The sequence below is a fragment of the Diadema antillarum genome, unplaced genomic scaffold (assembly GCF_040938485.1).
Source record: "Diadema antillarum isolate AM-2024a unplaced genomic scaffold, OU_Dant_1.0 seq00001441_RagTag, whole genome shotgun sequence".
Taxonomy (NCBI): domain Eukaryota; kingdom Metazoa; phylum Echinodermata; class Echinoidea; order Diadematoida; family Diadematidae; genus Diadema; species Diadema antillarum.
The window spans coordinates 966,369-989,698 of NW_027272190.1; positions in this window are offsets into that span (position 1 = coordinate 966,369).

Here is a 23,330-nt window from a genome sequence, read left to right on the forward strand (position 1 = left end):
ACGTAAGCTTATGTACGTGAAAGATGAATCAGGAATCGTTTGGTCCGCATTCCATTCTCATTTTCAGTTTTAAATTGCAAAATTGTCAACCTCATGAGGAGATTTCAAAGAATAAAATGCATGATTACTGCAGCTTATTGTCACAGCTACAACATAAATAAGTTTCAGAGGAAATGAAGCAAAATCAGCTGAGATAAAGGTGCTTAAACGTTGTCAAGTCAATGCATGGTTTCTAAAAAAATCACCTCCCATAGACATAACACGTAAACTTGTCCGATTTTGCGTCTTTACCTTTAAACACAATTTAAAGCATGATGACGTCATCAAATTTCAAAACCATGACATGGACTTGAAAGGCAAATGTTCAAAGTACAACATATCTGAATTTGGGATAATATTGAGCTTAAACAACAGAGATACGAGCAAATGAATGTCAGAAACAGTACCTCAAAAAAATTAATTCCACTTTTTTGATTTCAGATGACGATATGATGACGTCATAATGTAATTATGGAAATAATGATACTTGAAACGTCATGTCCAATTTATATGCTTTTGTAATATGCAATAAAAACATAGGGTCACCTGACGTTTTAAAGAGCTATGGCGAAATAAACAAAGACATGTTTTTTCACTATATTTGCACATAGACGCGCACGCGAAATTTGAACTTTGACGCAAGTGCATTGCTTTGTTATTTGTAGGAATCGATTAGAAATCAATGGATATTGTTGCTCAAAGTATCAGGAATCCAAATCTGTCAAAAAAAGTGTATTTTCATGTTGCTGACGCGCTGTGCGCGCGAAAATGCGCGGACGGACGCGCACGCGCAAAATTGTTTGAAACGCATAAAATTGTCTGAAACTTCGAGATTTCCCATTGGAAAGTTGTTTTGAGCCTTTTAAAATTTTGACGCGCGCTTACGCGCACTTAATGATGTCCTAGGTAATTAGCATCAAAAGAAGTAAGATAGAACGTGACCTGAACTTTATGTCCACAAAAAATGATACAGAAATGACCTTTAGTTATGAAGTTATGATCGATCATGTAACATGGTCCAAAAATCACAAAATGGCGCCTAGACGACGTCATAGATATGTTACTGTCATGAAAACCTTATTGTGGCTAGATATTGTCATGAGACATGTTCCCTGAAAATGTCATGTTATTCCGTAATGTCATTCTTGAGATATTGATGACACAAAATTGTCCAGAAAGAAAGAAGAATAAAAAGAAATAAAGAGAGATTTTGACAATCACAATAGGTGATACGCTGATAGCGTATCACCTAACGAGACATGAAAACTCGTCACATTGAGGACGAGTTAGGTGATACGCTTGTGGTCATCAGATGACGGTCATCTGCGATCGACAAAGAAAAGAATGTGATATAGGCACCTTGAAAATATATTGAGCGTGCATGCCAAACCGTTTCTGTAACCACTCGGCCACGGGTCATCCACGGAAATGGTAAGACCAAAAAAAAAATACACACAACAATGTATAGATATAACAGGGGGAAAGTCAATGCCCACTCAACTATTAAACGTGGCCGTGTGAACATCTATTGCATTGCTAGACGGAAAAGCGGCCTTGTAACGACTGAGGTCGCTATGCCATTTCTGGCAACTTGGGAAAAATACGTCCCGCAGACATAAAACCTATAATCGGCTGGTTTTTGATACCTTGCCTTTAATCACGCACGTGTGCAACCTTACGTCTCTGAGACGTCGCCTTTAACCTCTCAGTCATACGTCTCGACGAGAAAATATGAGGAACGTAAACTTATATGTGAAAGATGACTCAGGAATCGTTTCGTCCATCTTCCATTCTCATTTTCAGTTTTATGCTGCAAAATACTCAACCTGGTGAGAAGATAAAAAAAAAAAATAAAATGTATGATTACTGCAGCTTATTGTCTCAGCTACAACATACTTAAGTTTCAGAGGAAATCAAAATCAAGTGAGGTAAAGGTGCTCGAGCGTTATCGAGTCAATGCATGGATAAAAAACAAAAATCCCCTTTCATAGACATAACGTACAATCTTCGCTGATTTCGATATCTCGCCTTTAACCATACCTTCTAGCATGATGACGTCATCAAATTAGAAAATAACGATATGGACTTAAAAAGTTGTTCAATGTATAACATATTCATCGTACGTTGTCAGTTTGCTATTGACATGACGATCGATCACATGAACATGAGGCAGCTATTAGTACCTGTATGAAATTATTATAGGCATGGTTATCAAATTCCCCTAAAATTTCCTTATAATTGCTTTATTTTTACACACAGTTAAGCTATCCCTTTAAACTCGTCACAGTTTAATTAGAATCATGAACATCATACATTAGTACCATATTCAGTTCCATAGCTGATCACGTTTGCTAATTAATTAAGATTAATTGTCTAGAATGTGTCATATGGCCAACCTGTATACACACGTACACACACACACAATGCTAAATGTATGTATCAAACCTCTGTAACACAACTTTGAACTAACTGTAGGAATTATCGCTGTACTTATCATCTATACTTTTTATCACTATCTGAAACTCCACAAAAACCACTAATTGACAAATAATCATCAATACAGAAGACTGACTTAAAGGAACAATTCAAATACCTTTTTTACAATGTATAGCTTGTTCCATGTATAAATCAGCACAAAGTAACCACGACTACATTGTGTTACTGAATTGATATGAACAAATTTCATTTTATTACAATATTTTTAATCAGTTTGAAAAGCCCAGCCTGCAAAATTTTGCAGCAGTCGAAGTAATGCAGTCTCCAACGCAAAACAAAGGGATACTATGTGAGTGTGTGCGTATAGTTGTGTTTACATGCGAACGTGATTTCTACATGGACGAAGGTGTAGTACTCCATTGAAGAAAAAACAAATTAAAAAAATAATTATTTTCTTTCGTGCTCTTGTGAGGTTCGAACCCGTACGTGTGCAACCTCACGTTTCTGAGACGACGCCTCTAACCACTCGGCCATACGTCTCGACGAGAAAATTAGAGGAACGTAGATTTATGTACGTGAAAGATGAATCAGGAATCGTTTCGTCCACATTCCATTCTCATTTTCAGTTTTAAATTGCAAAATTGTCAACCTCATGAGGAGATTTCAAAGAATAAAATGCATGATTACTGCAGCTTATTGTCACAGCTACAACATACTTAAGTTTCAGAGGAAATGAAACAAAATCAGCTGAGATAAAGGTGCTTAAACGTTGTTAAGTCAATGCATGGTTTAAAAAAACTCACCTCCCATAGACAATACACGTAAACTTGTCCGATTTTGCGTCTTTACCTTTAATCACAATTTAAGGTATGATGACGTCATCAAATATCAAAAGCATGATATGGACTTAAAAGGCAAATGTTCAAAGTACAACATATCTGAATTTGGGACAATATTGAGCTTAAACAACAGAGATACGAGTAAATGAATGACAGAAACAGTACCTCAAAAAAATTAATTCCACTTTTTTGATTTCAGATGATGATATGATGATGTCATGAGTTTTCCTGGCAATATTGGTACTTGAAACGTTATTTCCAATTCATATGCTTTTGTAATATGCAATAGAAATATAGGGTCAATGGACGATTTAAAGAGCTATGCCGAAATAAACAAAGACATGTTTTTTCACTATATTTGCAGAAAGACGCGCGCGCGGAATTTCAACTTTGACGCCAGTGCATTTCTTTGTTATAGGTCAACATCGATCGGAAATCAATGGATATTGTTACTCAAAGTATCAGGAATCCAAATCAGTCAAAAAAAATGCATTTTCATGTTGCTTACGCCCTCTGCGCGCGAAATTGCGCGGACGGACGCGCACGCGAAAAAATGTTTGAAACGCTTAAAATTGTCTGAAACTTCGAGATTTCCCATTGGGAAGTCGTTTTGAGCCTTTTAAAATTTTGACGTGCGCAAACGCGCGCGTAATGGAGACCTGGGTAACTAGCGTTAAAAAGTAAGATAGAGCGTGACCTGAACTTTATGTCCACCGAAAATGATACAGAAATGATATCCAGTTATGAAGTTATGATCGATCATGTGACAAGGTCCGAAAATCACAAAATGGCGCCTAGATGACGTCATAGATATGTTACTGTCATGAAAACCTTATTGTGGCTAGATTTTGTCATGAGACATGTTGACTGAAAATGTCATGTTATTCCGTAATGTCATTGTTGAGATATTGACGACACAAAATGTGGCAGAAAGAAAGAAGAATAAAAACGAGACATGAAAACTCGTCACATTGAGGACGAGTTAGGTGATACGCTTGTGGTCATGAGATGACAGTCATCTGTGATCGACAAAGAAAAGAATGTGATATAGGCACCTTGAAGTTATATTGAGCGTGCATGCGAAACCGTATCTGTAACCACTCGACCACGGGTCATCCACGGAAATGGTAAGACAAAAAAACAACAATGTATAGATATAACGGGGGGAAAGTCAATGCCCACTCAACTAACGTGGCCGTGTGAACATCTATTGCATTGCTAGACGGAAAAGCGGCCTTCTAACGACTGAGGTCGCTATGCCATTTCTGGCAACTTGGGAAAAATACGTCCCGCAGACATAAAACCTATAATCGGCTGGTTTTGATACCTTGCCTTTAATCACAATTTTCAGTGTAATGACGTCATCAAATTACAAAACAATGACATCGTCTTGAAAGACAATTGTTCAAAGTACAACACCTCCGTCGTCGTCATTACATACTATGATCGGTTTGCAAAGTCAACCTGCAAAATGTTGCTGCAGTCGAAGCAATGTGGTCTCCAACACAAAAAAAAGAGGGATATGGCGTGTGTGTGTGTCTGTGTGTGTGTATAGGTGCGTTTATATACGAACGTGATTTCTGCATGGACGAATATGTAATACAAAATTGAAGGAAAAAAAAGTTAAAAAAAAAAATTGTTTCGTGATCTTGTGGGGTTCGAACCTGCAACCTCACGTCTCTGAGACGGCGCCTTTAACCACTCGGCCATACGTCTCGACGAGAAAATATGGGGAACGTAAACTTATGTATGTGAAAGATACATGAGGAATCGTTTTGTCCACATTCCATTTTCATTTTCAGTTTTAAACTGCAAAATTGTCAATCTGATGAGGAGATTTCAAAAAATAAAATGCATGATTACTGCAGCTTATTGTCTCAGCTACAACATACTAAAGTTTCAGAGGAAATGAAGCAAAATCAGCTGAGATAAAGGTGCTTAAACGTTGTCAAGTCAATGCATGGTTTCTAAAAAAATCACCTCCCATAGACATAACACGTAAACTTGTCCGATTTTGCGTCTTTACCTTTAAACACAATTTAAAGCATGATGACGTCATCAAATTTCAAAACTATGACATGGACTTGAAAGGCAAACGTTCAAAGTACAACATATCTGGATTTGGGATAATATTGAGCTTAAACAACAGAGATACGAGCAAATGAATGTCGCAAACAGTACCTTAAAAAAATTAATTCCACTTTTTTGATTTCAGATGATGATATGATGATGTCATAATGTATTTATGGAGATATTGATACTTGACACGTTATTTCCAATTCATATGTTTTCGTAATATGCAATAAAAACATAGGGTAACCAGACGTTTTAAAGAGCTATGGCGAAATAAACAAAGACATGTTTTTCGCTATATTTGCACATAGACGCGCACACGAAATTTCAACTTTGACGCCAACGCATTCCTTTGTTATAGGTCAAAATTGATCAGAAATCAATGGATATTGTTACTTAATGTATCAGGAATCCAAATCAGTCAAAAAATGTGCATTTTCATTTTGCTTACGCGCACTACGCGCGAAAATGTGCGGACGGACGCGAACGCGCGAAACGCTTAAAATTGTCTGAAACTTCGAGATTTCCCATTGGTAAGTTGTTTTGAGCCTTTTAAAAGTTTAACGCGCGCGTACGCGCGCGTAATAATGTCCTAGGTAATTAGCATTAAAATGTAAGATAGAGCGTGACCTGAACTTAATGTCCACCGAAAATGATACAGAAATGACCTTTATTTATGAAGTTATGATCGATCATGTAACATGGTCCGAAAATCACAAAATGGCGCCTAGATGACGTCATAGATATGTTACTGTCATGAAAACCTTATTGTGGCTAGATATTGTCATGAGACATGTTCCCTGAAAATGTCATGTTATTCCGTAATGTCATTCTTGAGATATTGATGACACAAAATTGTCCAGAAAGAAAGAAGAATAAAAAGAAACGAGATATGAAACTCGTCACGCTGACGAGTTAGGTGATACGCTTGGGGTCATCAGGTGTCGGTCATCTGTGATCGACAAAGAAAAGAATGTGATATAGGCACCTTGAAGTTATATTGAGCGTGCATGCAAAACCGTTTCTCTAACCACTCGGCCACGGGACATCCCCGGAAATGGTAAGGCAAAAAAGAAATGTATAGATATGACAGGGGGAAAAAGTCAATGCCCACTCAACAATCGTGGCCGCGTGAACATGTATTGCATTGCTAGACGGAAATGAGGCCTTGTAACGACTGATGTCGCTATGCCATTTCTGGCAACTTGGGAAAAATACGCGCCGTAGACATAAAGCCTATAATCGGCTGGTTTTGATACCTTGTCTTTAATCACAATTTTCAGTGTGATGACGTCATCAAAGTACAAAACAATGACATGGTCTTGAAAGACATTTTTTCAAAGTACAGCACCTCAGTCGTCGTCATTACATACTATGATCGGTTTGACAAAGTCAGCCTGCAAAGTTTTGCAGCAGTCGAAGCAATGTGGTCTCCAACACAAAAAAGAGGGATATGGTGTGTGTCTGTGTGTCTGTGTGTGTGTATAGGTGCGTTTATATACGAACGTGATTTCTACATGAACGAATATGTAATACAAAATTGAAGAAAAAAAGTAAAATAGCTAAGTATTTTGTTTCGTGATCTTGCGGGGTTCGAACCCGCAACCTCACGTCTCTGAGACGTCGCCTTTAACCGCTCGGCCATACGTCTCGGCGAGAAAATATGAGGAACGTAAACTTATGTATGTGAAAGCTGAATCGGAATCGTTTTGTCCACATTCCATTCTCATTTTCAGTTTTAAACTGCAAAATTGTCAACCTGATGAGGAGATTTCGAAGAAGAAAATGCATGATTATTGCAGCTTATTGTCTCAGCTACAACATACTTAAGTTTCAGAGGAAATGAAGCAGAATCAGCTGAGATAAAGGTGCTTAAACGTTGTCAAGTCAATGCATGGTTTTAAAAAAGATCCCCTCCCATAGACATAACACGTAAACTTGTCCGATTTTGCGTCTTTACCTTTAATCACAATTTAAAGTATGATGACGTCATTAAATTTCAAAACCATGACATGGACCTGAAAGGCAAATGTTCAAAGTACAACATATCTGAATTTGGGATAATATTGAGCTTAAACAACAGAGATACGAGCAAATGAATGTCAGAAACAGTACCTCAAAAAAATTAATTCCACTTTTTTGATTTCAGATGATGATATGATGACGTCATAATGTAATTATGGAAATATTAATACTTGAAACGTTATTTCCAATTCATATGTTTTTGTAATATGCAATAAAAACATAGGGTAACCAGACGTTTTAAAGAGCTATGGCGAAATAAACAAAGACATGTTTTTCGCTATATTTGCACAAAGACGCGCACACGAAATTTCTACTTTGACGCCAACGCATTCCTTTGTTATAGGTCAAAATTGATCGGAAATCAATGGATATTGTTACTTAATGTATCAGGAATCCAAATCTGTCAAAAAATGTGCATTTTCAGTTTGCTTACGCGCACTACGCGCGAAAATGTGCGGACGGACGCGAACGCGCGAAACGCTTAAAATTGTCTGAAACTTCGAGATTTCCCATTGGTAAGTTGTTTTGAGCCTTTTAAAAGTTTGACGCGCGCGTACGCGCGCGTAATAATGTCTTAGGTAATTAGCATATAAATGTATGATAGAGCGTGACCTGAACTTAATGTCCGCCGAAAATGATACAGACATGACCTTTAGTTATGAAGTTATGATCGATCATGTAACATGGTCCGAAAATCACAAAATGGCGCCTAGATGACGTCATAGATATGTTACTGTCATGAAAACCTTATTGTGGCTAGATTTTGTCATGAGACATGTTCCCTGAAAATGTCATGTTATTCCGTAATGTCATTCTTGAGATATTGATGACACAAAATTGTCCAGAAAGAAAGAAGAATAAAAAGAAACGAGACATGAAAACTCGTCACGCTGACGAGTTAGGTGATACGCTTGAGGTCATCAGATGTCGGTCATCTGTGATCGACAAAGAAAAGAATGTGATATAGGCACCTTGAAGTTATATTGAGCGTGCATGCGAAACCGTTTCTCTAACCACTCGGCCACGGGACATCCACGGAAATGGTAAGGCAAAAAAGAAATGTATAGATATTACACGGGGAAAAAGTCAATGCCCACTCAACAATCGTGGCCGCGTGAACATGTATTGCATTGCTAGACGGAAATGCGGCCTTGTAACGACTGATGTCGCTATGCCATTTCTGGCAACTTGGAAAAAATACGCGCCGTAGACATAAAACCTATAATCGACTGGTTTTGATACCTTGCCTTTAATCACAATTTCCAGTGTGATGACGTCATCAAAGTACAAAACAATGACATGGTCTTGAAAGACAATTGTTCAAAGTACAACACCTCCGTCGTCGTCATTACAAACTATGATCGGTTTGAGAAAGTCAGCCTGCAAAATTTTTTCAGCAGTCGAAGCAATGTGGTCTCCAACACAAAAAAGAGGGATATGGTGTGTGTGTGTGTGTTTATGTGTGTGTGTATAGGTGCGTTTATATACGAACGTGATTTCTACATGGACGAATATGTAATACAAAATTGAAGAAAAAAAGTAAAATAGCTAAGTATTTTGTTTCGTGATCTTGTGGGGTTCGAACCCGCAACCTCACGTCTCTGAGACGTCGCCTTTAACCACTCGGCCATACGTCTAGGCGAGAAAATATGAGGAACGTAAACTTATGTATGTGAAAGCTGAATCGGGAATCGTTTTGTCCACATTCCATTCTCATTTTCAGTTTTAAACTGCAAAATTGTCAACCTGATGATGAGATTTCAAAAAATAAAATGCATGATTACTGAAGCTTATTGTCTCAGCTACAATATACTTAAGTTTCAGAGGAAATGAAGCAAAATCAGCTGAGATAAAGGTGCTTAAACGTTGTCAAGTCAATGCATGGTTTTAAAAAAAATCACCTCCCATAGACATAACACGTAAACTTGTCCGATTTTGCATCTTTACCTTTAATCACAATTTAAGGTATGATGACGTCATCAAATTTCAAAACCATGACTTGGACTTAAAAGGCAAATGTTCAAAGTACAACATATCTGAATTTGGGATAATATTGAGCTTAAACAACAGAGATACGAGCAAATGAATGTCAGAAACAGTACCTCAAAAAATTAATTCCACTTTTTTGATTTCAGATGATGATATGATGACGTCATAATGTATTTAGGGAAATATTGATACTTGAAACGTTATTTTCAATTCATATGCTTTTGTAATATGCAATAAAAACATAGGGTCACCTGACGTTTTAAAGAGCTATGGCGAAATAAACAAAGACATGTTTTTCGCTATATTTCCACATAGACGCGCACACGAAATTTCAACTTTGACGCCAGCGCATTCCTTTGTTATAGGTCGAAATTGATCGGAAATCAATGGATATTATTACTTAATGTATCAGGAATCCAATTCTGGCAAAAAATTTGCATTTTCATGTTGCTTACGCGCACTGCGCGCGGAAATGCGCGGACGGACGCGAACGCGCGGAACGCTTAAAATTGTCTGAAACTTCGAGATTTCCCATTGGGAAGTCGTTTTAAGCATTTAAAAACTTTGACGCGCGCTAATGCGCGCGTAATGATGTCCTAGGTAATTAGCATTAAAAAGTAAGATAGAGAGTGACCTGAACTTTATGTCCAACGAAAATGATACAGAAATGACCTTTAGTTATGAAGTTATGATCGATCATGTAACATGGTCCGAAAATCACAAAATGGCGCCTAGATGACGTCATAGATATGTTACTGTCATGAAAACCTTATTGTGGCTAGATATTGTCATGAGACATGTTGACTGAAAATGTCATGTTATTCCGTAATGTCAATGTTGAGATATTCACGACACAAAATGTGCCAGAAAGAAAGAAGAATAAAAAGAAAGAAAGGAAGATTTTGACAAACACAATAGGTGATACGCTAAAAGCGTATCACCTAATAAAGAGAGATTTTGACAATCACAATAGGTGATACGCTGATAGCGTATCACCTAATAAAGAGAGATTTTGACAATCACAACAGGTGATACGCTGATAGCGTATCACCTAATAAAGAGAGATTTTGACAATCACAATAGGTGATACGCTGATAGCGTATCACCTAATAAAAAGAAATAAAGAGAGATTTTGACAATCACAATAGGTGATACGCTGATAGCGTATCACCTAATAAAGAGAGATTTTGACAATCACAATAGGTGATACGCTGATAGCGTATCACCTAATTACGAGTTCAATGGTAAAATTGTGATCGAAATCGCATGAAAAATATATGGAAGTTATATGACATTTTGAAGTTTCGCTATTTTTTGAGGAAGTAGTTCTTGAACGGTCAATATGGATATGCAAATGACAAAGTGAGCATGTCATTCCCTCACATCTTGCCATATCGTCTGTGCATAAAATTTTGACATTTCCTGTGTTTCATACAAACGCAATTATGCTCGAGGCTCAAATCATGATATATCTAACATCACTATTACCAAGTTATGCAACCAGGAATAACATCATTTGTCAGACTTCAATGACTGAAACATTGAATTTTCTTTATTTTTGTACACGATCAATGGAAAATTGTGAGGTTATGACATGGTCAGGTTACTCATTTGCATATTCTTATCCACTGTACAAGAAATGTTTTGCAGAAATTAGCAAAAAATAGTAACTTCCTTATTTTTCATCAGATTACAGTCAAATTCTTACCATTGAACTCGTAAGATTTTACTGTCTTTTTATCAGACTGACTTATTTTTAGACTGGATTTCCCCTTTAAGCAGGATTTGAGTTTGTTGCAAAGAAATAAAATGCCAGTAGAATTGAAAATTCATTATCTTGATTTCCTTTACTGTAAATTTATCGCTAAAATCAATCAATTGAAAATGAGATTTGTAAACGAATCCCTGCTATGTCGTATTTCTAGTCTTTGACGTCGTCTTCATTCAATTCAATTCAATTCACTTTATTTTCATACTTCTCATTTATGAACATTACAACAGAAACCAGACAAGTTCTTTTACCTTGTGAACAATGTGCAGAAAACAAACAATATACATGGTGATAACACAGTAATTACATGTAATGATAACTGGTCAAAATCGAAATCGAAATGGGGTTGATCAAAGAGAAGTATGACGGGACCTACATGAAAGCTAGCTTGTTTGGCTGTAAGCCCCGAGTAACCAGTGTTTGTGTAAAAGAAACGGAGAACGGATAGAAGATAAGACCAGAATGATGATGTAAGGTTGCCAAATTTTATGTAATAAAAAGAAGAAGAAAAAGAAAAAGAAGAAAAACAAACAAACTATACATTAATATGAACTTACTGTGACCGAGCCATCATTATTTTACAGCCTACTTTGGTATATATACTATAAACTATTTTTGCATTAAAACTTTCGCCAGGATATGATCAGTAAGACACAAAAAGTAACATGTACAACTATTAAGCCATTTGGTGCCTGCCGTCAAGCTCTGCATAGAAGGTTAAAGAGGGGTAGAGGGAAAGAGGAAGAGAGGGAAACGAAGTAGAATGTGGAATTGCTAATGATGAATTCAGAGAGCCCGATGGCAAGACCCTAAATGGAATCTGCAACGTGTTGACAAAATGTTTGATTGGACAATAACATACCACAGTATTACATAAGACATTACGACTGTTCAGTATCTGCAAAATATGCACTCAATAAAAACTCTTTTAATTTACATTTAAAGGAATATAAAGACGAGCAGCTTGTTACTTCGGGGGAGAGGTCATTCCAGTATCTAGGGCCCGTATACAGTATCGTTTTTTTAGCGAAAATTGTTCGAGTACGTGGAAGGTGAAATGCGTAACTTTGTCGTGACCAACGTCATCATCATAAAGAACCATGGTCAGCTTTGATTTCTCATTTTAAGGCAACTTTTATTCAATCAGGTGATTGCTGATTGCAAAAATTGATTAAAGTTGTGAATTTACCAGATAGAAAGATTCGTTGTAACTCATTTTTGATACTGGACATCAAAAAAGGCATTTCGGAGGCTAATTTCCAGACACCGCGTATGCGCACTCGAATGTCTACACAAGAAGATCGGATTACAATTAGGCCAAAATCTTTTGGTTTCCTAAAAAAGGGATATTCATTTAATATCCAGACCAAATTTCAAGTCATTTAACAAATTTTTCATGAAAATATAAAAACTTAAAGGGTGAAACTTGAAAAATTGCACAAATTTTGTAAAATTTTGTTGAATTTTGTCGACATCGTTGCCCATTTCGTTGTCGATGACGACAAACTGAGGGCTTATATTGCCAAACTTTGCTTTGCATCATATTTCCCATCTTCTTAGGAATCTAGAAATACAGTGCACTCCCGTTATAACGAACACGGTTATAACGAAATTCCGGTTACAACGAAGTAAAATTTAGGGCCGCAACATTGTAAACTCTATGTATTTTCATTGTTTATTCATTCGGTTATAACGAAATTTCGATATAACGAAAGAAAATTGCCGGTCCCGAGGACTTCGTTATAACGGGAGTCCACTGTACCAAAATCTTTGGTTATCAATAGAAAACAAAGGCATGGGGACCACTTTATTAGGATAATACCCAAATGCTATTCCCCCGTATTCGCGAAAAGGTCGTTCCGGAAGTGACGTCACAAAACGTCATGAGGCAGGTCTTGGGACCCAACTTTTTTTTTGTTAACATCACTTTTCTGACTCTCCAGACCAAGGGCTACATGGAAACAACAATGAATGTTAAGTGCAGAGGGGGTGCACGTTGACCCCCACTAGCCCATGGCATAGTAACAATTATGACACAAAACAAAAAAGTAACCAAAACAAAACAAATTAAAACAAGGCAAAACGAAAATTACTGATATATACATATATTAGCAAAAAACAGGATTATTGCAGGAAGGCATGATTGTGCGTATACGATTTTACAATATATTCTTTAATGCAGACATAGAGACACACTGCTTAATATCATTTGGGAGACTGTTCCACATCTTAGGGCCGATATATGTCACTGTGGATCTTGAGAACTCAAAAATTGGGCAATCTATAATCTTCCGCCTGTCTTGTACGATATCTATTACTTCATTATTCTTTACAAAATCAAAATCAAAAGAACATGGAAACATATTATTTCTAAACAGATACATAAAACAGACAGTTTGTGACTTATTGATATCAAATATTTTCAGAATTTTTTTTTCGAAAAGATGACTGGAATACGAATATGGTTTCGAGTTCGTTATGATTCTTATTGCACACTTCTGAAGATTTAAAATTCTATTCAAATAGCATATTGCACTGTTCCCCAAAATAATATTGTAGCAGGTAAGGTGCGGCAAGATCAAGGTTTGATAAAATATAACGCGTATGAACGGTAAAATATGCTTTAGCCTATTCATAACACCAATTGTTTTCCTTATTTTCACACACACCACATCAATATGTTCCTTCCACATAATTTTTTCATCAACATTTGTATATATTATAAGTATGTATATACACACACTTGGTGATACTATCCTTCTATGAAGAGTGCTCGATATCCTCGAAGGAAGAGCTTTAGGCAGAAGTATTGGAAAAAGTTCACGCGGTTGACTGCAGGTTCATCCGTATTTATTGCAACTCGGAGTTTCATGCGACCCCCATGAGGCGCAATCATCAGGCAATTATTACATCCCAGAAATGATACCATTGAACAATGCATTTGGATTGAATTAACGCATTTTAAGCACGTGATATCATAACAAGCTATACGCGCTAGGACCATAGTGACCAGTGCGCATTGAATCATATTCATTATTACGTATATCTTAGGCAATTATAAACTCCTAGGATTAAACCGTTGGATAATGAATGATGCATTAATAATCAATAATAATGATAATAATAATAAATATAATAATGATAATAATAATAATAATAATAATAGTGGCTACTTGTATAGCGCACAGGTCCACTTTTCAGTGCTCATGGCGCTTCAAAAATGAAAAGATATCATATGTTTACATGTATATGCATATTCAAACATTTCAACAAAGAAGAAAATGGTAAACAAAAACAAATATATACCAAATGAAGAATACAACATATACCAATCAAAAATGCAATATTGATCCAATATTAATGACATACAGCAATTACAGTCCTCAGTATGAAAGGAACAGATAAGTTTTAAGTTTGGATTTGAATGACTCTGTAGATGATAGTTCCCTAATAACTGAAGAGGTAAGTGATTCCACAATTTTGGTCCCATAACGGAAAAAGCACGATCACCATACCCATGTTTTACTCTGGGTGTTTGGAGTAAGAATGTATCTGATGATGAACGTAGCCTTCGTGTCGGATTGTATTTTTGAACAGAATTACTTATGTATATGGGGGGAAAAGAATGAACTAAATGATGTACTAATAACAGAATCTTGAAAATAATCCCTTTTTTCTACAGGTAACCAATGTAAGGAACGGAGAACTGGTGATATGGAATCAAACTTATTAGTAAAAGTTAACAATCGGGCAGCAGAATTTTGCAACTGTTGAAGTTTTGTGACATCTTTTTTTTGGAAGATTACACAACAATGAATTCGAAAAAATCCAACCGAGAAGAAATCAAAGCATGAATAAGTATCTCAGCTTCATATTTAGACAAATATTTCCTTATGAAACTTAAATTACGCAACTGATATCGAACATTCCGCTGAATATGAGTTACATGACTTCGAAATGACATTTCCTGATCAAATAATTATGACACCTAAATTACGGGCTGTTTTCGACGGAGTAATGCAAGTGCTACCGATGTTGACATGACATGACTGATAATCAACCTTGCTTAACATATGCTTTGATCCCAATAACAGAAACTCAGATTTATCATCCTTTAGTTTAAGGCCACTGGATGTAAGCCAGATTTTCATGTCTTGCAAACATGCTTCGAGTTTTGCAATGGCGGATGACAATGAAGACACAGTGGGTTTAAAAGACAAATAAAGTTGTATGTCATCCGCATAACAATGATAACTAATACAATGCTTGCGAAATACTTCACTAATGGGTTGCATATATAGAGAAAAAAGCAGCGGGTCTCCAACAGAACCTTGAGGTACATCAAACTTTGTCATAGTTTTACAAGAGGCAGAATCACCAATTCTGACATAATGAGATCGATGACATAAGTAGGATATAAACCAATCAAGAACAGTTCCTTTGATGCCCAAATATCTCAATCGTTGAATCAGAATAGCATGATCGACTGTGTCAAAAGCTGAGCTCATATCAAGCATGATAAGAGCAGTGATGTTACCACTATCTAATTCTCTGAACACAAAATCTGATAAGTTGACTAACAGTGTTTCTACACTATGACCAGGCTTGTACGCAGATTGAAATGAATCAAACAATTCATTACCTTGCAGATACATTGTCAGTTGTGAGAAAATAATCTTCTCAAGCAATTTACTTAAATAAGGTAAATTTGAAATTGGGCGGTGATTTTTTAGACACTCCTGATCTAAGCCTGCTTTTTTCAAAGTTGGATGAATAACTGCTTTTTTACACACCTGTGGAACTACACCTAATCTCAGGCTAGCATTTATGATTCTTGTGATAACGGGTGCTAAAACTCTGCCATACTTCTTAACCAAATCTGTTGGGATCGGATCAAGTTCACATGATTTGTTAGGTGAGTTCTTAATAAGCTTTTCTATCTCATTAACAGTGACAGACTGAAACTCACTCAATTCTGACTTGACTTCACATACAATGTCATTTGGCTGTTCACAACGAGTTGGGGGAAACTCCGTTGGATTGCCACAATTTTATCAATGAAATATTGATTAAAACAATTGACTAACTCAACATGATCACCATGAGCGAGATGTTGTGGTAAATGAGATCACTGTTTTCGGTAAAGTAAAGCATTAGCAACTGTGTACAACTTCTTTGTATCTTTCCCACAATCCGTAACCTTTTTTGAATGATATTGTAACTTAGCATCTTTAAGCAAGGCATTTACACATCGCCTTTGTGCATGATACATCTGCTTGTGAATCTCCAGTTTTGTGGACCTTGACTTCCTTTCTAACTGTCTACGAAGCAGTTTTGCTTGAGCTAAAGTGATTGAGTTGATGCATTTTAATGTGCGTAAAACCATAACAAGTTTTACGCGCTATGACCATAGTGACCAGCGCATACTGAATCACATTCATTATTACGTATTGAGTAATTGCATCCGGAAATTTGCATTGATGCAAAGAAAGCCCAGTTTGATACATGCATTTACGACATGGATTGCTAACCAAATTTGCGATGAATTATTAAAGAAATTTGTGATGAGTTATAAAACAAATTGCGATGAAAAATAGCTCACGATTAGATGCAGGATAATACTAAAAGATGGATTATTGCAGAGATCCTTCAGTAAACAGGAGATCACGACGATTTCATTCTAAGACTTGAAATTACAGATGTAGAATTTATTTTCATGGCGGCACTTCGACACAAGTTCTGGGTTCAGGTTCCAGATGAATTTGGAAAGCTCCGTGCTGTTCTTGTACCTCTCGTGCCGGAAGGATTGGAGGTGGTTGTTGTACCTGAGTTTGAAGGGGGGCTCAGTGACGCCGATGTAGGGCATTCTTTCGTCGGGGGTTATGACCTCCGCGTTGTAGATGAGATTGGTGGCCAGACAGTTCCCTTGGAGTGGACAGAGGTCCTTGTTCCGGCAGTTACGTGCATGTTTTCCTGTTAGATTTCTTGTCATCTTTCATGGTTTGCGAGTTGTGATTTTTGATGATGCTGCCGACATTCGGCATACAACTGTAACTTATTTTTAGTGTGTTTCTCTTGAATATCCGGTAAAGATTAGATGTTTTGGGGAAGTGCTTATCCACCAGCATCAGGAATGTGTGACCGATGTTTGTTCTCACCTTCATACTGTACGGGGGGTTGAACCAGATGTTATTGCGCTTTCTGTTTCTCTTTTTAGATTTGGGTCGATCTTTGGTGTAAGCCAAGCTTCCGGATGTATACCCACTGGCCTTCAGGGCGTTGTCATACATCGGCGTGGCTTTCTTGAAGGTCTCCTCATCGCAGATGTCTGAAATGCGTCTGCCTATAGAAGCTGGAAGGCCCTCGATTATCGATGGCGGATGGTTAGATTGCTTGTGGATGTAGGCCTACATCGGATTGTCGTTGGGCTTACGGTATGGGTATAGTACTTGCCGTTATTCAAGTTGAGAGTGATGTCGAGGAAGTTCACGATCTTAAGATTGTGATTGTGATGGTGATTTTCAGGCCGAGTTTCTGAAATGTTTCCGTCATGTTCTTCCTGGTGCGGTCAGCTTCACTGCCGGAGATATTTTTTGAAGACTGCCAAACCATCATCTCTGGAGAGGCCAATACTCTCTCGGCCGTACTCATTGGACAGTCTGTTGAGGATATATAGGCCCACAAGCTCACAGACCTCAGCTCCGTCAAAGCTGCCCATTGTGACGTCGAACAGGCTCTCATTATCCTTTTTCTTCCAAGGAAGGTCCTTGTTAAAGAGGATGGACTTCCTCGCGTGCATGATGAACTGGTCACTATGGTCCTAGCGCCTATAGCTTGTTATGATATCACGCGCTTAAAGTGTGTTAATTCAATCCAAATGCATTGATCAATGGTATTATTTCTGGGATGTAATAATTCTCGTTATAAAATTGGTTCAAAAGTGTAGCCAATTGGAAGCGCTGAAATGAGTCACGTGTGCTTGTATTAATTTCTCATTAACGTACATCCACGGCCGACGTCACAATGTTTGCACTAGCAGTGCGCACTCAAGCAGTTGTTACAAGTGCGTCGCGCGCTACTATACGCGCTGTCAATCCTGTAAACAACTTCTAGTTCGGGCTGCCGGCCGGCCTTTCTTGTGTGCATAACATGTGTGGCGTACGTATACTCTTATACGTACAGTACTTATATGTGCGGGATTTCCGAGTGCGACGTGCGTAAATGTTTGGGACGAACATCTACATCTACATCTACATCTCCACTAACGCACTCTATCCTGTGCATCATTTGTATACTATCGCCAATGACGTAAAAAGTACCCGGATGTGGCTTTTTCATCAAGATTTAGTGCACTTGGTAGCAAGGGCACTTCCGGCGCGGGGCATAATTTGCACAACGCTAGCGTGCGCGTACGTGTACCTTACCTATATAGCGCCGCGCCGACCACGGGTACTAGTACAGTAAGTCGCTGTACCGCCCGAGCCAGCGAGTGGCCAGGCCTGTCATACTCGTACACTGTAGTCCCCTCCGGCGGCCGGCCTTGCATTAGCATGCACCACTGCGCGCAGCCCATAAGCTAACACATACCAGTACAGCGTACTGCTTGATCATGCGATCGATGTGCACATCACAGATCAGTCATCTCTGCATACGCTGAAAATATGCTGGCAAATATTCACCCACCTGGATATACAGTATATCGTCATAGAATGCCCATCTTTTTTTCTTTTTTTTTTATTCGTTCTCTGTCGAAATGTCTGGAAAGAACAGTGATCTCGAACTTATCCTGTCTCCGAGGCAACTTCTTCCAAGTAAGTACGTACAATGTACGTAGGCACTTAACCTAGGCGTAGGCCTACTACCTAACTATAATCGACTACATGTATTTAAGTGTCTTCGTAAAACGGAAACTTACAGTTGATCTAAAGTCATAGCGGACTTGAAGTTGGATATTCAAAACGGGGCCCTGGTCGGGAAAGGCCTGCACCACCGAAAAAAGAAGCCGCTAATTTGGTACGTGTGGACGCTCGCTAAAAAAAAAAACTCGTAATCTTGCCTGAAATCATGTAGACAGTGTTTGTTTTTCATCCGTTTCTGCCGGTAGCGAATACCAACTGAATGGGTGAGAAATGATTCATTACAATATTCCAGTAAATTCGGTGTTTTAACTGCCCGTGCCGCTCACGTGTTAATGTCCGAGTTCCTGTATTCCCACTAACTTGTTTGCTGGAGCATTACTGTGCGTCTGATATAATGCCTCCCAAGCCTAAGCCCACTGCCAGCACTGGCACGGATGCTGCTGAGATTGCGCGGCTTGTTACTGCTGAGCTCCACCGGAGTGAGGGGTTCATCAGGCTGGTTCAAGATGCAGTCAAAGACGCTATGCAGGGTGTCATCAGCCAAATAAAAGAGCAGGACGGCAAGACATTAGACCTGGAGAACAAAGTTCGTGATCAGGCTGCAGAAATCCAAAGCCTCAAGAGCCGGGTCAAGAAGTCTGAGGAAGCCTTGGTTGGAGTCACGAATGCTATGTTTCATGTTGAGCAATACAGCCGTCGAAACAGCGTTCGTGTTTATGGCATCAAGGAATCGTCACATGAGGTAACTGATGATGTCATCTGTAAGTTTGCAATGGAAAAGCTTGGCGTAGATCTTGCTCCAGATGAAATTGATCGATCACACAGAGTATCTCCACCTCCACTGAGCAAGCCAGATGCAGATCCTGCACGCAAGAAGGGCCCTCGTCCAATCATACTGACATTTGTTTCTTATCGAGCCAGGGCGATGTTCATTGCTGCCCGCCATAAGCTGAATGGGTCGGGGTTCTTTATTAACGAGGATCTCACTATAAAGAAAAATCAAGCCCTCTTCACTGCCGTCCGAAAAAAATCCAAAGGTCATCCGAGCGTGGACCATCGATGGCAGAATCTTTGCGGGTATCAAGAACTCTGAGAATGGCTTGAGTCGCAAACTGATCACATGCGAGGCTGACATTGGAAAATTGTAAAAGATATGTAGTGATGAACTATTCAAGCACTTCATTTACCTAGTACTGTATTATTACATGTACTCAGTACTTCACATTTCATTTTCAATACTATTTCCACTCCTACATGTATTTACTAATGGGTTTTGTTCATTTATTAGTTATACAGTGAACTCTCATTATAGATTGCTGTTGATGAAATATCCAAATAACAAAGTAATTTTCTTGGCGATGGGCTTGGAATGAATATTTTAACGTATTAAAATTGTTTCTGCAGCCAAAAGATTTTGATATGGCAAAGAAATGTCACCGGACATACGTTTGTATGGTGTTTATTCATAGTGAGGGTCCACTGTATTGCTTTATATGGCGTGTATAAACATGTACAACATTTTTGCTGAATTTTACCTAGTACTGTACTCAACGTTTCAATACTATTTGCCACTCCTACATGCATGTACAATGTACATTGTACTAATGGGTCTTGTTCATTTATTAGTTATAGTAAGTATAGGGTGGATACATGTACATGTAAGTATTCAATTTCTCCTGGCAGAAAGCCCTCAGGTTTTTATTTATTGCCTCTTTTACCTTTAATGTGTTTGTTCATTGAAGTTTTTGCAAATATCTTGTGTTATTGTGTGTGTATGTGTGTATGTTCTTGTGTGTGTATGTGTACCTATGAACCTTTTGATGCAAGCGTTTTTTTATACTGTCTACCTTTCTTGCAGCATTGTGCTGTTTTCAAGAGCCTACATGTAGATTGTCATGTTTAGATTTTGAAATACAAAGTGTAACATGAAAGATGTTGCCCAGTGACTTTGAACCGGGTGTTCACCTTGACGATGACCTAAATTCCACAGTAAGGGAATGTAATTATGTAAGTTGTGATGACTTTCAGGAAAAGCTTGCATGCAGCAAACCACATGAGAATTTTACTATGCTTCATATAAATGCGAGGAGCCTTCTTAAAAATCATGATAATTTGCAAGTGTTGCTTGAGTGTTTACACCATGATTTTTCCTTCATTGGTGTCTCTGAAACTTGGTTTAGAGACATCAACTGATGCTAATGTATTCAAGTTACAAGGTAACTCCATAATCAACATCTGTAGAGCTGATAGCATTGGTGGTGGTGTTGCCTTATATATTAAAGACTCCATCGATTATAAGCTACGGTGCGATTTGTCTGGTAGTAAACCTGGTTATGAGTCAATTTTTATTGAAGTCGATGATAAGGAAAAACATATTGTTGTTGGGTGTATTAGGGCTCCAAGAAGTGATGTTGAATAATTTTGTGATAATTTTGAAGAGCATATACAAACGTTATCTAGGGAGAACAAGATCGTTTATGTTATGGGTGACTTCAGTATCAATCTGTTAAATTCTGATTACGACGATAGTGTGAAGAGGTTCTTGGTTCTTATGTATTCACATAATATGTTCCCTCTTATCATTAAACCTACTCGCATTACTGACACCTCTGCTACCCTGATTGATAATTTTTTTACAAATTGCATTCAAAATAATGTTGAGAGTGGTCTTATATTTTCAGACCTATCTGATCATTTGCCTATTTATTGTATAGACAAAGGAAAAGTAAGCATATCAAATGGTGAAAGAAGTATAAAAGCTAAGCGCGCAGTCAGTCCTGAGAACATATCTATTTTCAAACAGAAGCTTTTAGAAGTTGACTGGCATGACCTATATAGGTTAACTAGTGCAAATGATTCATACGATTATTTCATTAAAGTGAGGCAATCCTCACGAATTAAAAAAAAATATATGTTGTTGTTGGTACCTCCAATGAACTACTTTCACCAAAAACAAACTTTCAAATCACCAAATAAGCTCGTAAATTTTGGTTGAAAAAGTGTGAATCTGCATGGTGAATATGCTAATGAGCAAATCCTGTCGGAGAGTCAGACGTCACCGATGCACAACTCTTCCCAGCCGTGTTCTGCTCGTTATCCGTACGCTCCCTAATAGGCCATGGGGTGAGCCGGTTTTTTCGCTTGTTTCGTTCCGACAACTGCGGCACTAAAATTTCTCCACAGCTACGTGTAAACAAATAACCAAAGAGGCTACAGGAAAAAGTTCGACACAAACCCTCCTGTAGTATTTTGGTAATTTAGGGGGAAACAGTGAACTTTTTTTTTGTCACTGAGGAGCTGAATATGTACACTTTGCCGTGTACGATATTCATTTGCGAACGATCATGTGATGTATGTTATCCAATCCAAATCGAGAATTATTGTTTCCGAGTCAAAATGGCCGCCCCCTGTGAGCCTGTCGACGCGTCTACGTCGTCTGCTCTGCCGAAACTTTTAAGATGCGTTATTATGCATGTAACATCGATGAAGTTTGAAAATTTCACGGCTATGACAAACCTAAGATAGACGAAACCTATTTTATGTGCCAAAGAGTGGATCAAAGTGAGTGGAGGAGACCGTGAAATCGCAGACCAGAACGAAGTGATTCAGCTGCTCAGGGGGACTGACTGCAACCTACATAGGATAATTTACAGGTTAGTTTACGTGCGTACAGTCGTAGCAGTCGACACTACAGTGCAGTCTCTCTCATATGCGTAATGTTAATGACCATGATGTCTTAGATATCTTGAATTTCACCTTGGCATGGCATAGCGCCGTTATAATGTAGCCTAGAAGTAATTTTACATGTTGTTCTATGTACAGCCCAGGTTAGGTTGATGTAGCTGATCAGTGATATTGTTTTGTAAAAATCTTGACACACAGGACTGGATTGAAAAAGGTCTAAACTGCATGTAAATTTATATTTTTCATAATCATGGCCATGGAGTATTAATATTAAAAATCCATCCTGTCTCTCTCACCCCGAAATTGGCGAATCCCCCCTCAAAACATACATTTAGCATCTCATTAAATTAACTTATTAATATTTGATATAAATAGGTCTAAAAAAACCAACAATGACAATAACATTATTTCAACAATTAAACTCACTAAAACATACGATTACCATTATGTTGTGCCAAATTTAAAGCAGTGGGTGGTGGTGATAGTGAAAGGCCAAGGATTACTAGTATTTATGATGATAAGGCAATTGTATTCATAATTATGATAATTGATATTGTGATCAGGTGCTGAAAGCTGAAGATGTAATTTAAAATCAGTAATTGCACTGCAACTACA